Genomic DNA, 17,647 nt, shown 5'->3' with positions numbered 1-17,647 from the left:
ATTGAGATTGTATTTAACACCATAGCTTTGATGGTCCACAAATTACATCAGAGGCAAGGATTTTTTGGGGGTGATATCTTTTTTTGGCCAACTGCATGGTTGGAATAAAGTTAGACAAGCTTTCAAATGTAAGATATTCTTCATTAGGTCTGAAGAGGGAAACAAGCGCAGTGAATGTTAAGAGTTGAGAGTAGAGCTGTGAAATTGGAGGGGGAAGGGAAATTCCTAGGAGCAGCAGACAGTGAAAGAGGTTTAAGTATCTAGCCCTAAGTATCTAGATGAATTGTAAGGAAACGATGCCTCCTTTGGAGAGCAAGCATGTAATGTTTATGTGGGTATTTTGACCTGGCAAATATTGATTTTATATTATTTTACAACATAATCTTCTTGTTTAACTTGCATAAAAGACTGTGTGGAGGATGGAGGAAATTACACAGGTTCCAGTGTGTCACATCCAGCATTGTCCAGATTTTGCAGCATTTCTGCTTCACTAAATATTTTCAGTTTAGAATTCTAAGTCATGCAAGTCTCTCATTTTGGTTTAACTTCACCTATTTCTAAATCTACAGAAAGATGCAATGTAACCAGAATCATTCATTAGCAGGAGAAAAATTGTGCTCATTTTTGAATGCCACAACGTATGTCACCCTGAGCAAGGTGATGAAAATGTTACAAGTAGGACTGTCAGTTAATCGCAGTTAATGCATGTGATTAATGTGTTAATTGGTTCTTGCATTAATTTTTTTTAACACATTAATCACACATATGGTTTTGGAGGCCATGCCTGGGCTCTGCTCCACCCCCTCTGGACCTCCCAGTGGGGCAGTGGTGGGAGTGCAGAGGACCGACCACAGAGCAGCCCAGGTGCAGGTTCCAGGCAACTGCAGTAGGAGGGGGTGGGGGAGTGCACATAGACACACATGAGCAGCCGCAGCCTGCATGCTGCGTGTAGAGCACACTGCACTGGTAAGTCTGTGGAGTGGGAGTGGGAGGGGGAGAGGGCAGTGGTGGAGAGGCAGATTGAGGCTCCCACAGTGAGCGAGGGAGTGGGGCAGGGGATGGATGCGTGAATGGAGCCCCAGGGCTGGGCCAGGTCATGGGATGGAGCCATGGGCAGCTTGTCCAGGGGAAAGGAGGGGCGTGGCTTCCTGCTATTGCATGCACCCCTGGGAAAGGCATAGGGGGCACATACCCCCTGGATTTGTCTGTGGGGTGGAGGCAGGATGCCTACTGTGGGCTGGGACTCTGTGCTCGACTGCCTTTGCCCCAGGGGCCACACACTGACCATGCCATGTGTCTCCTGCCTTCCCCATGGTGGGAGGCACAACATAGTGTTGCATTACTCCCAGGCAAAAGCATCAGGGTGCAGAGCCTCCCTCACTGCGGGGGCCTCAATATGCCGCCCCCCTGCCCCCCACTGGGGCTGTGCAAAACAGTACCATTTCGTTTCAGCTTCCATTTAGACGTTTCAATGGGGCAGTGTTTTGTTTTGAAACCACTGTTCCGTTTCATTTAAAAAAAAACAAACAGTTTAGCTGTTTCAACACTGTTTCGACATTTTGCCCATAGGTTATAATGGGGAAGCATGAAACTGCTTATAACTTTGTCATTTCTTGCCTGATTTGGATGAAACTTGCAAGGGTGGTAGCTCCTTCTGAGGCGATGAAGTCTGCCAGGGTTCAAGGAGATAGGTGCAGGGGTTTCTGGGAAACTGCACCCCAAAATCTTAAAAGCAAATCTCATGTCACGTGTGTATGCGTTAAGGCACAGCGGGATGAAAACTACAGGCATGGTAGCCCCTGCTGATGCCATGAAGCTTGCCAGCTTTCCAGGAAATAGGTGCAGGGGTTTTTGGGAAACTGCATCAGCTGCCTTTCCACCATGCGTCATGGTGTGTTTCATAGTGTTTTGTTTTTATAAAAATATATACATGTATCTGCCTTCCTATATAAATTCTATAGTGTAATATGCCACAAGATATAAATGTATAGAAATAAAAATATATAAATGCATCTGCCTTCCAATATCAATTCTATAGTTAATATCCAATATAATTATGAAAGTGAAAAGAATAGCTGAATATAATAATAAAATAAAAGGGTCTAGAAAGAAAGTAAAAGGTATTGTGGAATCCCACTTGCTAGGCTAGCAAGTAGGAAATCAAATCAATGGTAGTAGTAGCCTTTGTTGTCTAATGCTTCTGAGCTGCTGAAAGATAGCTCAGTAACTGTCAGACCCCAAGGCACTGGGCACTGGGCCACCCCAAGGCACTGGGACTCCCAGAAAGCAGGCCAATTCAAACAATGCTGCCTTTTATGCTGTTTTTCCATCCCTCCCCCAGAGCACTGGGATTGGAAGGGACCTCAGGGAAGGATCACAGTCACTGGCCAGCTACACAGTCAATATGAGAGCAGTCCTTCCCCCCTCTTCCCCCTCCCTCTCCTTACTTTCTGTTTCCCTGCAAGCAAGCCCAGCTTGAGCTTCGAAACTCAAAACATTTAGAAACTTTCAAAATGTTTTGACTGCCCTCGTTTCGTTTCAAGGCTATTTTGAAACCCTTCGTTTCATTTAGATTTTGCTGTTTCAAGCTCAAAACAAGTTGAAGCAGTGTCAAAATGAAACAGCTGGTGAAATTTTGCACAGCCCTATCCCCCACCCCTTCCCTCTCCCATCATCCCTCACCCTCCACAGACTTGAATGTTGGGCACTGTGTGTGTGTGTGTGTGTGTGCGTGTGTGTATGTGTATGTATGTGTGTGCGCATCTGCCCCTCACTCCTGACCCATAGTACACCTCAACCTGCCAGGGTGTGTGCGGGCCCCCCCTCCAGGTTCCAAACCCCCCACACCTTCACAAATTCTGCCTCCCCACACCCCATCTCAACCATACAAAGTACCTGCATAATTTTGCATAATTTTGAGTTTTTTCTGTGTATTTTTAGTTTTTAGCTCTAGGATTAAAATCATGATGAATTGAGACTCATTTTTTCAATTGCACAACTAATTGCAATCAAATTTTTAAATTGTTTGACAGCCCTAGTTACAAGTAACAATTTATTTGCCTTATAAATTAGTAGACATTGGTCTGGTACATAAAGCTTGGGCATGGTTTGGTTCTGTTCAATATTCTAATATAATAAAGGGATTAGTCTGTCTGTGTGTCTATTTGTCCGTAATGCTTTTGGCCAACTGTGTGTGTGCTGCTGAGAGGGTGGGCAGCAATTGGCTGTGTGGGCATGGGCCCAAATTTGAGCTGCTGCCAGAGAAGTTTGTGGTGGCAGTGAACATGCCTCAGTTACCCAAGAAGTGGGGCTTCCCCATGCCTCCCTGCCTGAGGGTGAAGCAGGGGGGTTACGGTGGTAGTGCCCCCCTGCTGCCCATTCCCGATGCCCCCCAGAACAGCCAGCAGGGAAGGGGAGGCAGTGGGAAGGCAGGCAAGGAGGAGAGTGGAATAGGGGGAGGCGAAGGGGGAGTCATGGTGGCAGCTGTTGTAGGGGCCAGGTGGTGGGGAGGGAGGGAGAGAGGGGAGTGGGAAGGGGGCCCCAACAACAGCTGGCAGGGAGGGGAGCAGGGAGGGGAGGTGGGGAGAAGCCCTGCTGCGAGGTGGAGATGGTTGGGGGGGGGGAGCAATGAAGGCTGGAGGAGGAGGCAGCAGCGGCAGAGGGAGTCTTTACATGGCCAGCCCCAAAGGGTGAGTGGTGGGCAAGGCGGGGCCATGTAAACACCCCCTGAAATCTATCATTCTTGATGGGCAATTAGTAGTACTTATACTGAGCTCGTCACAGTAGTTAGTATATGAGTTGCTTTCATGACACCTGTTATATGTAGTTGTTGTCTCATCACCTTCTCACAGAAAAGGATGTGGGGTGGAACATCTTGTTTTGGTAGGGTTTGATTTTTTTTTTTTTTTTTGTCTTTTATATCTACACATGCCTAGGGTTTGGACAGAGTGCTTTCCACACCCTCATCCAGGTCGCTGATGAAGATATTGAACAGCACCGGCTCTAGGACCGAGTCTTGGGGGACCCCGCTGCCCACATCTTTTGAGGTCGATACTGACCTGTCCACCACCACTCTCTGGGTATGACCCTTGAGCCAATTTGCCACCCACATGACTGTGTAATCATCTATGGCACAGTCGTTTAATTTGTTTATAAGAAAAGGATGGGATACTGTGTTGAAGGCCTTCTTAAAGTCCAAGTAGATGACATCTACCTCAACTCCTGTATCTAAGCTTTTACTGACCTGGTCATAGAAAGAAACAAGGTTAGTCAGGCAGGATCAACCTGCTATGGATGCATGCTGGTTGTCCTTCAGCATTATATTACCTGCTGGACTCCTACAAATGTGATTCTTGATAATTTTTTCAAGGGCATTCCCAAGGATAGAGGTGAGATTAACCAGTCTATAGTTGTCCGGATCCTCCTTCCTCCCCTTCTTGAAAATAGGGACCACATTGGCCTTTTTCCAGTCCTGTGGAACCTCACCTGAGCACCACAAGTGCTCAAACAGTCATGGCAGTGGCTCTGCTATGACACTGGCTAATTCTTTCAGCACCCTTGGATGGATCTCATCTGGTCCCACTGATATCAATGGAAGCCATCCTGCCTGCCTGCCTGGCACCACATGGACAAATCCCATGAGTTGGTGACCACCTGCCCACAGGCTGGACACAATCAAGTAGTGGGCTGCATCTGGCTTTGGGCCATACTTTGCCCACCTCTGAGCTAAAGGCTGCGTGTAGATGTTTCCTGTTTCAAATCCAAAATCTCCCTGACACTGGGGAGTTCATTTCCATTGAGGGTTGTATGGAATTAGAGGTCAGTTGCAAAATTTGTTTTTGAATCTGAACTTTCCCAAGTTTGGGGGCAGCTGGATCTAGAAACAAAAAGTTCTGTTTATATAACATTTGCTTTTGGGATAGTGGCTATTAGAACAGTTGAGGGATGGTAGAGAACAGAAAAATCAGTAGAATGGAGAAGACTACAACAGCTAATGCTTGTGGTATAGAAGGAGTCAGATTGTCAAAGGCTTGGGTACCCTAGCAGAGGAACAAAACAGAGGAAATATACAGAGAATGGGAAAGTGCTAGCAATGGATCTAAGTCACTATGACTATATAGAAATACCTCAAATATTCACGAAGAAGTGAACCTATCCTGTCCCTGAGCTCTGCCAACAGATGTGGGATATAAATTCCAAATGTTATCAGGTGTGTGCACCTATTGTGAAAGGTTAGCGGTAGATATGCTTCATGGCTAGGTTCCAATTGGAAACTCTTCCCACGGTTTTAACATCTAACTAGAGTATTGCTGGCTGTGGTCTGTGCAGGCTGTGAACTCATCACAGAGTTATGGGACTGAAGATTAGCAAAAGAGAGCTTCATAAAATAATATTGCCAATAAAAATAATACTTCAAGAGCAGCAGCTGATAAACCTGCTTTCTCCACATCAGGTATCACAGATGTTTCATAAGATAAACTAAGTTTTTGTGGCATACTATGCATTTAACATATAAATATGAAAATAAAGGGAGATAAACAGAAAAATGGAGGTGTACCAACTCACTCATAAGAATCACGCCAGCCAAATACAGTTATTACTCATTTATATAAAACCCAGATGCAATAGCAGGGTTCTCAATTCACAAGACATGGGAAGAGAGTTTATTTTACATTTGCCAAGACTTCCCTGTCAAGCACAACTCTCAAACTAAAATAATTTCCTCTACTTACAGTTTGAAGACTTCCAGTCCTGCTTCTAGAATTAGAAGGACACTTACAGCAAAATATAAGAGAACATACAGCAACCCAGAGTTACTACAAAAAAGAAGTCCATAAACCAACTTCCCAATGTAAAATGCATATAAGAGTATGCAACACACCAGCACCTTACCACAGCAAAATTATATGAAAACATCCTGTGAACTAACTTTCTCAAAACACTTAAATGTACATAGAAACTAGCCACCTGACCTTTAGCCAGACTATTGAAAGTGGAAACTCTAAAGCTATTAACTTTGGTTCAGTTAAGTGTCTCAATGAACTGAATCCACTACCTTGGATTCTCTAAGCAATCCAAGGTAATGGAGGGCTTCACTAGATATTTGCTCCTCCTACCCAATTTGTATTTTACCTAAAAGCTTGTGTTGTGATTATAGCCCTACCTTCTGACATTTTCTGGGAGAAAAAACTGGTAGCTTGCACTATCTTAGGCCAGCAGCATTTGTTTGCCTTCAGCAGCACACTTCCTACAGTGCTGGACTATGTGATGAATGCTAGTCACAGTGACTTCTGACTGTTGGTGAGGGGTATTGGAAGTTCTTAAATAGGCAGATACTCTGTGACTGTGCTGGTAATGGAGGAGGAAAGGCTAGACCCATGTTAATGGAAATGTGGTTGGGCCATTGGTACAGGATCAAAAGTACATTTGCCTATATTGCTTCTGTTTAATGCTTGATTCTATTATCTGTGGTAGATAGTCAGCTTGCAACACCACTCTGTTCTGTGCCCTGTCTCTCACATAGCCTTGAGAAAATAAGTCTTCTCATGATCCCCTTGAACATAACCTCAAAACATATGAAGACTCAATCAAGCAGAACTTCTACAGTACTTTCATGTGGCAGAAAAGCAAACCCTAACCCAACCCATAATTCACTATGAAACATTGGACAGAAGTCCTTGGCCAGGTGCAGACATGACACTATTTTTGGTTTAGGGTGCTGGAAACCAGTCTAAACCTGTAACAAAACAGAAGTTCAGTGCACATTGGCTGGTTTAAAAATGACAGAACCTTGTCCACGATAGAGCAGGATGAATGTAGTATTCATTCATCCTGAATGAATACTACAGGTCACAGTCCCCTGCTATCCCAAAAGCCTTTGTGGCTCCCCTGCTGGCCTCCCCTTGCAGGTGGGTGGGCTAGCCTTGGCTGGTGCATGTCTACTCCAGCTGAGCACTGGGCCAGCCCTGCCCTGTCCTATCCCTCCCCTCCCCTTCCTGTCCTGCCTCAAGGCTGTCACGGAGCTGAAAGCAAAACCTCTGCTCCCCAGCCCTGCATCCTGCCTGTGCCTGTCAGGTGGGGCTGGGGAGAGATTCTGTGCTGGCTCTCCCTGTCTCCTTGGCTGACAGTGGAGGATTGGGGCATGTGTTGGTAGCCAGTCAGGGATGGCCTTTGCATGGCTGTGCTTGGCTGCCCTCAGCAATCTATGGTATGTGGGGAAGCATGCGGGAACACTGCCCACCTTCTGTCCTTGGCTAGCGCAAGGGCAAATATATGTTCACCCACCCCCAACGAAGGGCAAATGCATGTTCCATTGGCTCCTGATCCAATTGATGCAGCTTAGAGACACCTGCACAGATTGGATTGATTCTGCCTCAGACTTTGTGACTATCTGTACTTAGTCCTTGTTAATGAAAAATCCCTTTGCAGGGACCCCTCCATTTTCCTAGGAGACCTGTAAAGCTGTAAGAGTGTACATTTTGATTTTAAACACTTTGCAAATAGCATTTTGCATGGTCTACTTTGAATAAAAAAGTCAACTCTTGTTTCTTACTTAGGCAGAAGTTTAATAAAACTTGAGGGGACTCCTGGCTATAGAAGTGCTGAGCACCACTATTTTGCTCAGTGCCAATTCTTTGAACTGTTATGGTGGCTTCCATTAGATAAACTCAAAGCATCAACAAGCAGTAATGTATTATGACTCACAACACCCATGTATGTAAGTGGGTAGGTAATATTGTTTCTATTTTACTGATGGAGAAATTGGCTAGGAATAGAATCAAGATCTCCTGCTTCCTTGTCTCAAATTCCAATTCCAATTCCAGATTGATCACATGAACTAGTATCATCTGCCATGTGTTGGGAAATATGATCTCATGTGCAGGTGGGCTTCTGATCATTTAGGTCTGAAAAGTTAAAGGTGAAAACAGAGAGTCCAGTTCAGTAAATTTCACCTAGGCAGTGACACAAATAGTTCCACTGAAATCACTTTATATTTAAACTAGGGCTGTCAGACAATTAAAACATTTGATCGTGATTAGTTGTACAATTAAAAAAAATAGTCACAATTAATTGTCATTTTAATCACAGCTAAATATTCAAAACCATGTGCAGAGAACTCAAAATTATGCAGGTACTTTGTATGGTTGGGGTGGGGTCTGTGGTGGGGAATTTGTGAAAGTGTGGGAGGCTATGGGTATGCATGTGGGATTTGGAGTCTGGGGGGTGGTCCCCACACGACCTGGCAGGATGCAGGGAACTGTGGGTCAGGACAGGGCTGGGGGGGGGCGTGGCTTGGGAGTGAGGGGCACACACACACACACACACACACACACACACACAGAGTGACCAGCAGGTAAGTCTGTGGAGGGGGAATGGTGGGGGGAGAGGGAAGAAGTGGGGACAGATCAAGGCCCCCACAGTGAGGGAAGGAGTGGGGCTGGGGCAGGGTGGGGGTGGGACAAGGAAAAGAGCTGTGGGTGGCTTGTTCAGGGGTGCGTGTGTGTGGGGGGGTGCTCCCTGCCACTGCGTGCACCTCTGGGGGAGGCATGTGCTCCCCAGAGTTGTGTATGGGCAAGCTGCCCACTGCTAGCTGGGGCTCTGTGCCCCAATGCCTTTGCCTTAGGAGCCACGCAATGCCATGTTGTGCCTCCCATGGCAGGGGGAGCAGGGGACATATGGCATGACCAATGCAGGTCCTGGGGCAAAGGCAGCAGGGTGCAGTCTCAGCCCGCAGTGGGCAGCCCACCCTCATCCCATCGACAAATCTGGGGGGCACATGCCCTCCATTCTTCCCTTAGGGGTGCACACAGTGGTGGGGAGCCACACCCCCCAGCACCCCTGGATGAGCTGCCTATGGCTCCATCTCATGACATGTCCTGGCCCCAGGGCCCCATTCACCCAGTCCCTGCTCCTGTTCCACTCCCTCCCTCTCCATGGGGGCCTCAATCTGCCCCCCTACCCCTTCCCTTTCCTTCACCCCTCTCCTCCGCCTTCACAGACTTACCACTGTGGCGCTGCTCTACACACAGTGTGCAGGCTGTTTGTGTGTGTCTGTGTGCATGCACCCTGCACCCTGCTCCTGTTGCAGCCACCCAGAGCCCATGCTTGGGCTGCCCTGTGGTCCTCTGTGCTGACACCGCTGCCCCACTGGGTGGCCCAGAGGTGGTGGAGCGGAGCCTGGGCACAGGCTCCAAAACCACGCACGCAATTAACGCGTTAAAAAAATTAACGCAAGACCCGATTAATGCGTTAATCGTGCATCTTAACTGTGATTAATTGACAGCCCTAACTTAAACAAGTTTCTTTTTTAAAATCAAAATCAATAAAGTCAATAGGACTACTTGTGTGTGTGTTTGTGTGTATGTGTGTGCAATTGTGCATATGTTTGAGAGGTGGTTTACATTATCATGTACATTTACCGCAGTATGATTTCTGCTATATCTTTCTTTGATCAATATATATTTATGCAGCATATAACTTAATATCATGTGTATGCAAAAGATCCTTCTGTATATTACAGCTGAATAATAATGGTAAACTGTAGAACTCTTTAGAGAATATAGTATTCTTATGGAACAGAGTATTGTGAGATAATAAAGAATATTTTAACATGTTGAAATGAAATGCAGTTTTTGCTGAACCAAGGGATTTGGCTGAAAAAGTAAGAGCTTGTTTAAGGTCTGATTACCCTCACGACTTACATGAACAGAGCTCCTATTAATGTCAGAAGGAATTATGCACTCAAAAAGGGAGGATAATCGACATAAATAGTAAAGAGAGTGGAGAGAGGGGAAATATACTTCAGCGGCACTAGAAAGTGCATGGTTTCAGTTTCCTTTGCTATGAAGTCTGCTTGTTAGCAGAGAAGTACCATAGTGAGGTTCTATTATACTGCATTCTGCTACCGTGCAAGAAAACACAATTCTGAATTGGGCAAATACTCATTTTGATGTATCATCATCTTGGAGAAATGCCATTTGAAATGAAGGAAAGGAGGTTTCTACTCTGACTGCTCACATATGATAAAAATAAAACAGTTAAGCCATGCTGAATACAGGTGGGCAGGGAATCAACATGTCTTAACCTATTAACCTAGATAACATGGCTCCTGTGTGGCTTTTGAAAGACAACTCATTTTGTTTCAGTACTTAATGCAGTAGACATTTTAGTGCATTTTATTGTTGCAGAAAACTCTTACCTCATGCACATCAGACCAAGTCTCTGAAAACTTGCAAGCTACATTTTTGGCATGTATGGGCAATACAGTATATAAGTGCAAATAGTAGAGAATTTCTTTAGCAACAAATAAGTAAGATGGTGCTATTTCTTCTTAAATGAAGGTCCTGATTCTCACCTTATTCCAACTTTTTTTTATACCTGCCAAAATTTGTTGACTTCAGTGGAATAACTCCTGATTTATCCTGGTTTAAGTGAGAGGGAGGATTAGGTTCACTGAGCCAGATTCTCTTCTTATGCACATCAGTTCTACTTCAGTATTACTCCATATGCTGTAAAAGTGTTACTTCTGTAGTCTGGTCCCCAGGCACTATCACAATAAAAAGAACTGATAATAAGAATGTAACAAGCTGTCTCCTAAAATTTGACAAGGTTTCTTATTTGGGTGCTTTTCTGTCAAAGTAGATAAAATCTGTAGATTATAATGTTTGAAAACAAGATTAGCGCAAAATTTTGCAGGTTCATTGGCTATTTTTTTAAGTTTTACATCATTACTCCAGCAGTGCCATAATAAATGAACATATCACATACACACCCTGTAGGTTTTGTAGGCTGAACTCATTGCACACATCAGGGAATCCTTTCATTCCTCCCTACAACAGACTTTCTGAGTGCCACCCCTATCCTACTCTATTTGAAGTATTTCCTGCACCTCTTCCATGCAAAGGTCTACCTGTTGTTCTGCAGTTTTGTGTTTCTTCAGTCTGTGTCAGGGGCAATCAGTGTCACCTACTCCCTACTTCCATACTATGGCAGGATCTCTTTGTGTCCCCATATTCTCCTCCTCCGTTTCATTATTTCCAATTTGCCATACTCTACCAGCCAAGAACTCTATGTACCTTTTATCCCCCTTTTCCACTATGGCAGGGGCTCTGTAAGCTCTTCATTAACCCCTGTCAAACACCAGCAGCTCCACCATATTCTCCTCCACGCTGCATGCCAGGCTTTTTTAATGGCTCCCCATTCTCATTTCCTTTTAGTTGTGTCATGGATTTAAGTCTTTTAGAGTGTTAGCATTTTTATTATGCATTGGGAGTAGGCCTGTGTGAATAGGGAAGTACTCGATTCAGATTTGGCTGATTCGGAGGACAGTGATTTGGGGCACTGTCCTGAATTGGCTTCAGAAGATCCGGTGCTGATTCAGAGAGATTCGGCAATTCGGCCATAGACTATAAAGGGGAATCACTGAAATACCTATAACCTTGTCATTTTTGGCAGATTTAGATGAAAACAGATAGCCCCTACTGAGGGCGTGAAGCCTGCAAAGTTTCAAGGAGATAGGTTCAGGGGTTTCTGGGAAACTGCACCTCAAGTTCATGAAAGCAAAACTCATGTCACTTGTGTGTTTTAAAGCGGAGCAGGATGAAAACAGCAGGGATGATAGCCTGTAACAGGGGACTTTCCCGGTGCTGGTTAGATCTCTGCCTGCCCACCTGTTTCTGGGCCAGCCACCTGCCCCTCTTTTGCTCAGGCAGAAACAGCTCACAAAAGGGACAGAAAGGCTGCAGATAGAGGCTTATGTGCTGTTTCTACGTCCCTCCCCCAGAGCACTGTGATTGGAAGGGGACTTAAGGAAAGATCACCGTCACTGGCCAGCTACAGATGTCAGTCTTCCCCTGCTCCCTCTTCTCAGTTTTTCTTCCTGAAAGACTGTCTTTAGAACCTCTGAATCTTTTTCAAATCAATTTGGAGGTTTTTTTTGGTTTCCTGAATCAATTTGGATTTGGTGATTTGGCCTTCAAATTGGGCCGAATCTTTTCTGAATCAAATCAGTGACCGAAGCTTCGTACACCCCTACTGGGGAGGATGGGAAAAGCTGAGAAACAGGGGAGGAGTTGTGTTACGCTGGAAGATGTTAATGGCTGCCATCAAGTGTTTGATCAAGTGTTTCCTTGATTACAGAGCTTGTTGAAGTTTCTTGATCTGCTACCCAGATACATGGGTCTCCATGGGTCTTCAAATCCATTAAGATTTAATCTAATACAATGAGATTTTGTCTTCAAAAGCTAGGAATTTAGGAATTTGATTGGAGATGGCATTCAAAAGTTATCCCATTGCAGACAGAAAGGCAGAACAACAGAGAAAGGTCATTGTGGTTAGAGTAAGACCTTGAAAACAGCCAACAATCTGACGCAGGTCTACATGTCATAATGCAGTGCCACATAGACATGACCTGATTGCAATAGAGTGTCAAGCAGGGTTCATGCATACCCCGCCCCCACCCTTTGCATTTTCTGAGGTTTTTTTACAAGGCATGTTTCTTATGTATACAATTAAGAGACAGGGTTTTAGCAGACAGTGAATAGCCATTGGCTATGTCTCTTTTGTTCTGGTTTTGATTGATGACAGGATCAGAGCAAGACTAGTGAATGTCCCAGTTGAGCATATCTCCTTAGTAGTTTCCGGTTGAGGACTTTTGTAAAACATGAGCGTCAGCTTAGTTCACAAAAAGCTCACGTAAGTGATGCATCTATTCTCGTATAGTAGAACCAGAATAAACTGACATAAAGTGTTTCTTTTCTTCTGTAACTTTCATTTCAAACATACCAAATATTTCGTCATCATTATTTGTCATAAAGGTTCTTTTCTTTCATCACCATCATCCCAACCTTTGTCTTCCTAGAGTTAGATGCCTACTATGCATTGGAGCCACCATTTGACCCTCATTTTCAGAAGAGATTCATGATTGTGGGGGCCTTAATTTCTGTGTCCAACTTGAGTCAACTGGAGATTTTTGATTTTGAGAAAGTGCTGAACCCTGACCTGGAAAAATCAGGTTAAGGCGCTGTAAGTCACTTAGGAAAAGAAGCATCCAGAATTATCGGCCACTTTTGAAAAATTAGGCAGCTGAAATTGCTGCTGAGATAAGAATTCAAGACCATTACTATTATTATTATTAGTTACTAATAACTATTCAAAATAATTATGAATGAAGATTACTTTTAGTAGTTTATAAAATGGCTCTCATGTTGTAAAATAATAGATTAAGATTGTTGCAGTCCTTATAACAGTGGTGGAATGACTCTCCCTGAGTCTCATCCTGATAAGCCTGGCTTCATACACCATCCCTTTTTTAGGAATTGCATTAAAGTGCTTCACTGGTGTAGGTGCTTGTACCTTGGTTGTAACTAGTCTTCGATGTTGCTCTTGCACCTCTTTTCTGTCTATCTCTGTCTGTCCCTACTCTTTCTTAATAAACTCCTATGTACTTTGTTCAGAGGCATCTTAAAAAAACCTGCTGTACTGCACAGTTACATGTGAGTTCAATTTGATTTTATTTGTATAAATTAAATGGATTTTTTAAAACCATATCATTTCACTTTTTATGATCAGCAGCACACTCAGCATTGCTGGAGTGGGCCTTCAAAATTTGCCCAGATACTACCTGTTCTGTATTTCTTTTGTGTGCAAACAGAGGACTCAAGTCTCTAGTGCTGTCTGTCCAGCACATTTTCCTTAATTCATACACACAAAATTTTAGAAAAAACAAATCATCTTTGTGCTGAGTTATAGTAGCCAAAGAAAAACTCGTGAAACTAGTTCACTTAGATGCATCTTGCACCTTCCTTCGGTTAAAAAGACCCATTTCATTTTAAAATAATGTAATAAAAACACCACTGTCAGGCTGAGAACTTGCCTGCCAAGTTTCACCTTAGAACAGTTTTACCGACAAGTTATAAATCCCTAAAAACTGGAGTTGATAGCAAGAATATTGACAGGCCCTTATCTAGTGAGTGCTTCTCTGAGGTGGCCCTTAAATGGACTGTTTCAAAACAAAAAAAGGCTGATGGTATACAGTCAATCAGTCATACTGATACATTCAGTCATATGTTATAAGCAACATGTTAGTTTATTTGTTTACCTACATGTATTAACCACCAGGGTTTGTATATTCTTAGCCTTCCTTTGATTCTTTTTTTAAAAGACATGAATTCTGCCATCTGTAAGCATTTCTACACTGACCATGCCTTTGGCTTTGCCAACATATGAAATCTATAAAGACTTACTTGTTGATAAAAGAAAGAGCTAAAGACAATTGACACTGTCGTTTGAAGTTTGTGGCATTTCATGCTAATTTAGTGAGGTAGACATGGAACAGCGATCTAGAATTGTGTAGGAGAACTTGCCTGAGGATGTAAACCTGAACAAATGTTGTCCTTTTACTCTGTTTCATAGTCAAGAAATATAATATGATTTTCATTAGGTTCTGATGAATTGCAATTTTAGTAAGTGCAACTCCCGTATTGGTGTTTGCTGCCACTGCTACATATGGACAATAATTTAAGAAGACTGCACTGTTTGCCTTATTGATGAAATAATAAAAGACAGTATCTAATAATGTCACACAGAGATAAAACATTCCTACTGTAAACCTAAATCTCTGCTTGGACCTATATACAATGTCTTTCAAAATACTGTTGGCCAAATTTAAGCAAATCTGGCTTGAGTGCTGGCTATCCTAGAAGAATAAAATCAAAGACTCCTGGCTTCTGTTTCTGGCTGTGATAGACTGACTGACTTTGTAACCTTAGCTGAGTTACTTAACCATGGTGGTTTAACTTATCTACTAATCTGTAAAATAGGGATTAAAATACTTATCTGTCCCTCCAGGATGCAGAGAGTCTTACTCGATGTTTGGAAAACCATGAGATCCTCAGCTGAAAGGCACTGTGTAAATTGTTACTATTCTACATTTTTAAAAGGTAGAACCTGATTTCTCAATACAAAAAAGTCCATGAACCAAAAAGCCTCCACTGAGTAGGAACTCAACTGTTTTGGTACAAGGACCTTGGTAAACCTCAGATCATTGGCTTGTTTGGTCCATGAAGAGTACACAGGACTTGTCGAGGCTGGGACAGCCAGTGCCATTGAAAACTGAGTCAAGTTCCTCACAGAGTTGAGGTAAAAATTCCTGGGACAGTGTAAGACAGTAAAAGACATTCAGGCCAGCACAGTCACCCAGTTTATTCAGGAACAGCAGTGGATCCAGGAAGACTGTCCTTTGAAGCAGTGAAAGATGGAACTTCTCTCTGGGAGCTTGGAGGAGACTCCATCCTTGTTAGGGTGCAGATCTTCAGAAGACTACCCATGCAAGGCACTATGTAGTGGGGCTCTTCTTGGGGTGATCAGGGATTCAATAAAAGTAATAGTGCAGGACCTGAAACAGCAAACCTCAGTGGGTACATTTTCCCCTGAAACTGAATTTTGCATTCTGTAGTCACCTCTCTTGCTGTGTTGGTAAAAATCTATAGACAGGAATAATGACAAATGCTTAATATGTTGAGATGCAATAAATGCTGGATTGCTTGGATCCATCACTACATAGCCATTATTCTGAAAACAGCCCCATGACCAGGTGCTCTCTTCCTTGCCTGTGGAGCAGTCACTTGTAGTAGTGAAAAGTAATGCAAAGCTCCAACCTTCTGATTTAACAGTGGTTTGAGTATGCAAAGCTCAGGGCAATGGAGAATCTGGCCATCAGTGCTCACGGATCCAATAGGAATGGTCACAGTGTGAGAACACCGTGAAATTAAGAGTGCAAAGGATATTAATCCATTTGTGTTCCATGCAGGAGTTGGTCATAATGACAGTCCCTTAACATCATCACCCTGCAGGAGTTAGCTTGCCTGCACATCTGGGAGCTCCCAGTGCTCCTGATGCAACCCAAGGCTCTAGCTATAATGCCACAATAGAGTCCTACCTGATAAATACAATGATATTGTACCTGATAAAAGTACATACCCACTTGTATTTGTATTTCAGCTATCACAGTTACAAACTGTAGTGTCACAAGGACCAATAGGGAGCAGAGAATAGTTTAACATCCATCAAGGGATGGTAACCACAGGAAAAAATACTGCTAACACAGCTGAGGAGAAATTACTAAAAGTTAAATTAACAATCCATGCTAGTACTGTAGCATGCTGCATGATGATACCGAGGTCATTTTATAAGGGCAGCCACTACACTTAGAAATGCCCCACCCTTGAGGGAGACCAGGATCTTATTTTCATATTTCCTGTGCTTTGGAATATAAAGTTTAGTGCAGTTGTGCAGAAGTTCAAGGAGATGTAATGGCAACCTGGTTGGCATATAAATATAAAATTTTACTTTGGACCCTGCATAATTACTCAGTCAGCTACTTTAACATAGGTGAATTAGCTTTGTTTATATACCACAATCACACCTTGGACTGCAGTGTAGACATAACTAATCATCTAGGTCGTGATTCTCAACCAGGGTGATGCAGCAACCTGGGGTGCCTTGAGATCCTTTCGAAGGTACCACGAAGTGCCACACAATGTCGGTGCAGTTAGGCACGCAAACATGATTCACATGGTACAGACAGACAAAAAGCCTGAGGCTGAATGAATTCAGTCTTTGCAAGTTAGTCTAAACTGCAGAGAATAATTGAAACAGAAGGGAACAGACATTTACCTTTGATTCAGGAAATGCAGCCACAAGCCTGCAGTGGCTCAGGCCAGAAGCTTCCAGGTGCCTATGGGATTTATAGTTCACAGTTGCAGCCAGCAGTAAGTTTGAGGAGGGGCTGTTTAACCCCCCCTACCCTGGCCCCAGACCCAGCTTGGGTTTGTCTGGTGGAGGGGGGGACATTCACCCTTCACCCCCCCACCTATAGACTGGGCTGCATCCCCAGCCGGGCTTTCCCCTCCCCACCTACTCCCTTGTCAGTCAGCCCTTACTGCTCCAGCAAGGGAGCAGAGGGGTGGGGCCAGCCCAGCTCGCTGGAGCAGACAGACCGGCCCAGGGCTGGAAAACATTCTGGGATGCTGGGGGACTCTGATTTAATGTCAACCAGGAAGGGGTCTGGGACAGAAATTTCATAAACTGGTTTTACCCAAATCAGTGAAGTGTGATACTACATTCAACCAGGTTTATCTTAAACCAGTTTCAGCTATTTTGAAACTGGTTTACATACACTGAGCTTCTGTTCTGTTACAGTTTTAGCCAGTTTCTGATCATGTAAACCAGTGTATGTGTAACTTCTGTCCCTAGCCAAGATAAATCCAGAGATTTCAAATAGGAATTCTTAGCGTCTGACCTGTTGTGGTCTTTCTGAGTTCTTAGCATCAGGAGACGTGCTCTATTATTTGTTTGTAGTACAAAAACAAGTGAAAACTAAGAGCTGGTATTTTCCAAGGGGTGCCTTGAGCCTATCAAGGGATGCTTTTAGCTTGAAAAAGTTGTCCTAAACCATGGAGGCTGTGATGGTGGTTATGGTCTCATGGCTCAAACCTTTGCTAGGGATATCTAAGACTTGAATCTTTGCTATGGGTTTTCCATCCTTGTTGATTTTCATGCATCTTTCCCATGTCATGCAATCACAACTAGCAGCATAACACATTGTTAAGCAAGATTTTAAAAAATAAGGTTTTAACATGAGACCACT

This window comes from Alligator sinensis, unplaced genomic scaffold (assembly GCF_000455745.1).
Source record: "Alligator sinensis unplaced genomic scaffold, ASM45574v1 scaffold1325_1, whole genome shotgun sequence".
NCBI lineage: Eukaryota > Metazoa > Chordata > Crocodylia > Alligatoridae > Alligator > Alligator sinensis.
The sequence above is the reverse complement of the archived record's forward strand: the minus strand, read 5'-3'. Positions refer to the sequence as shown.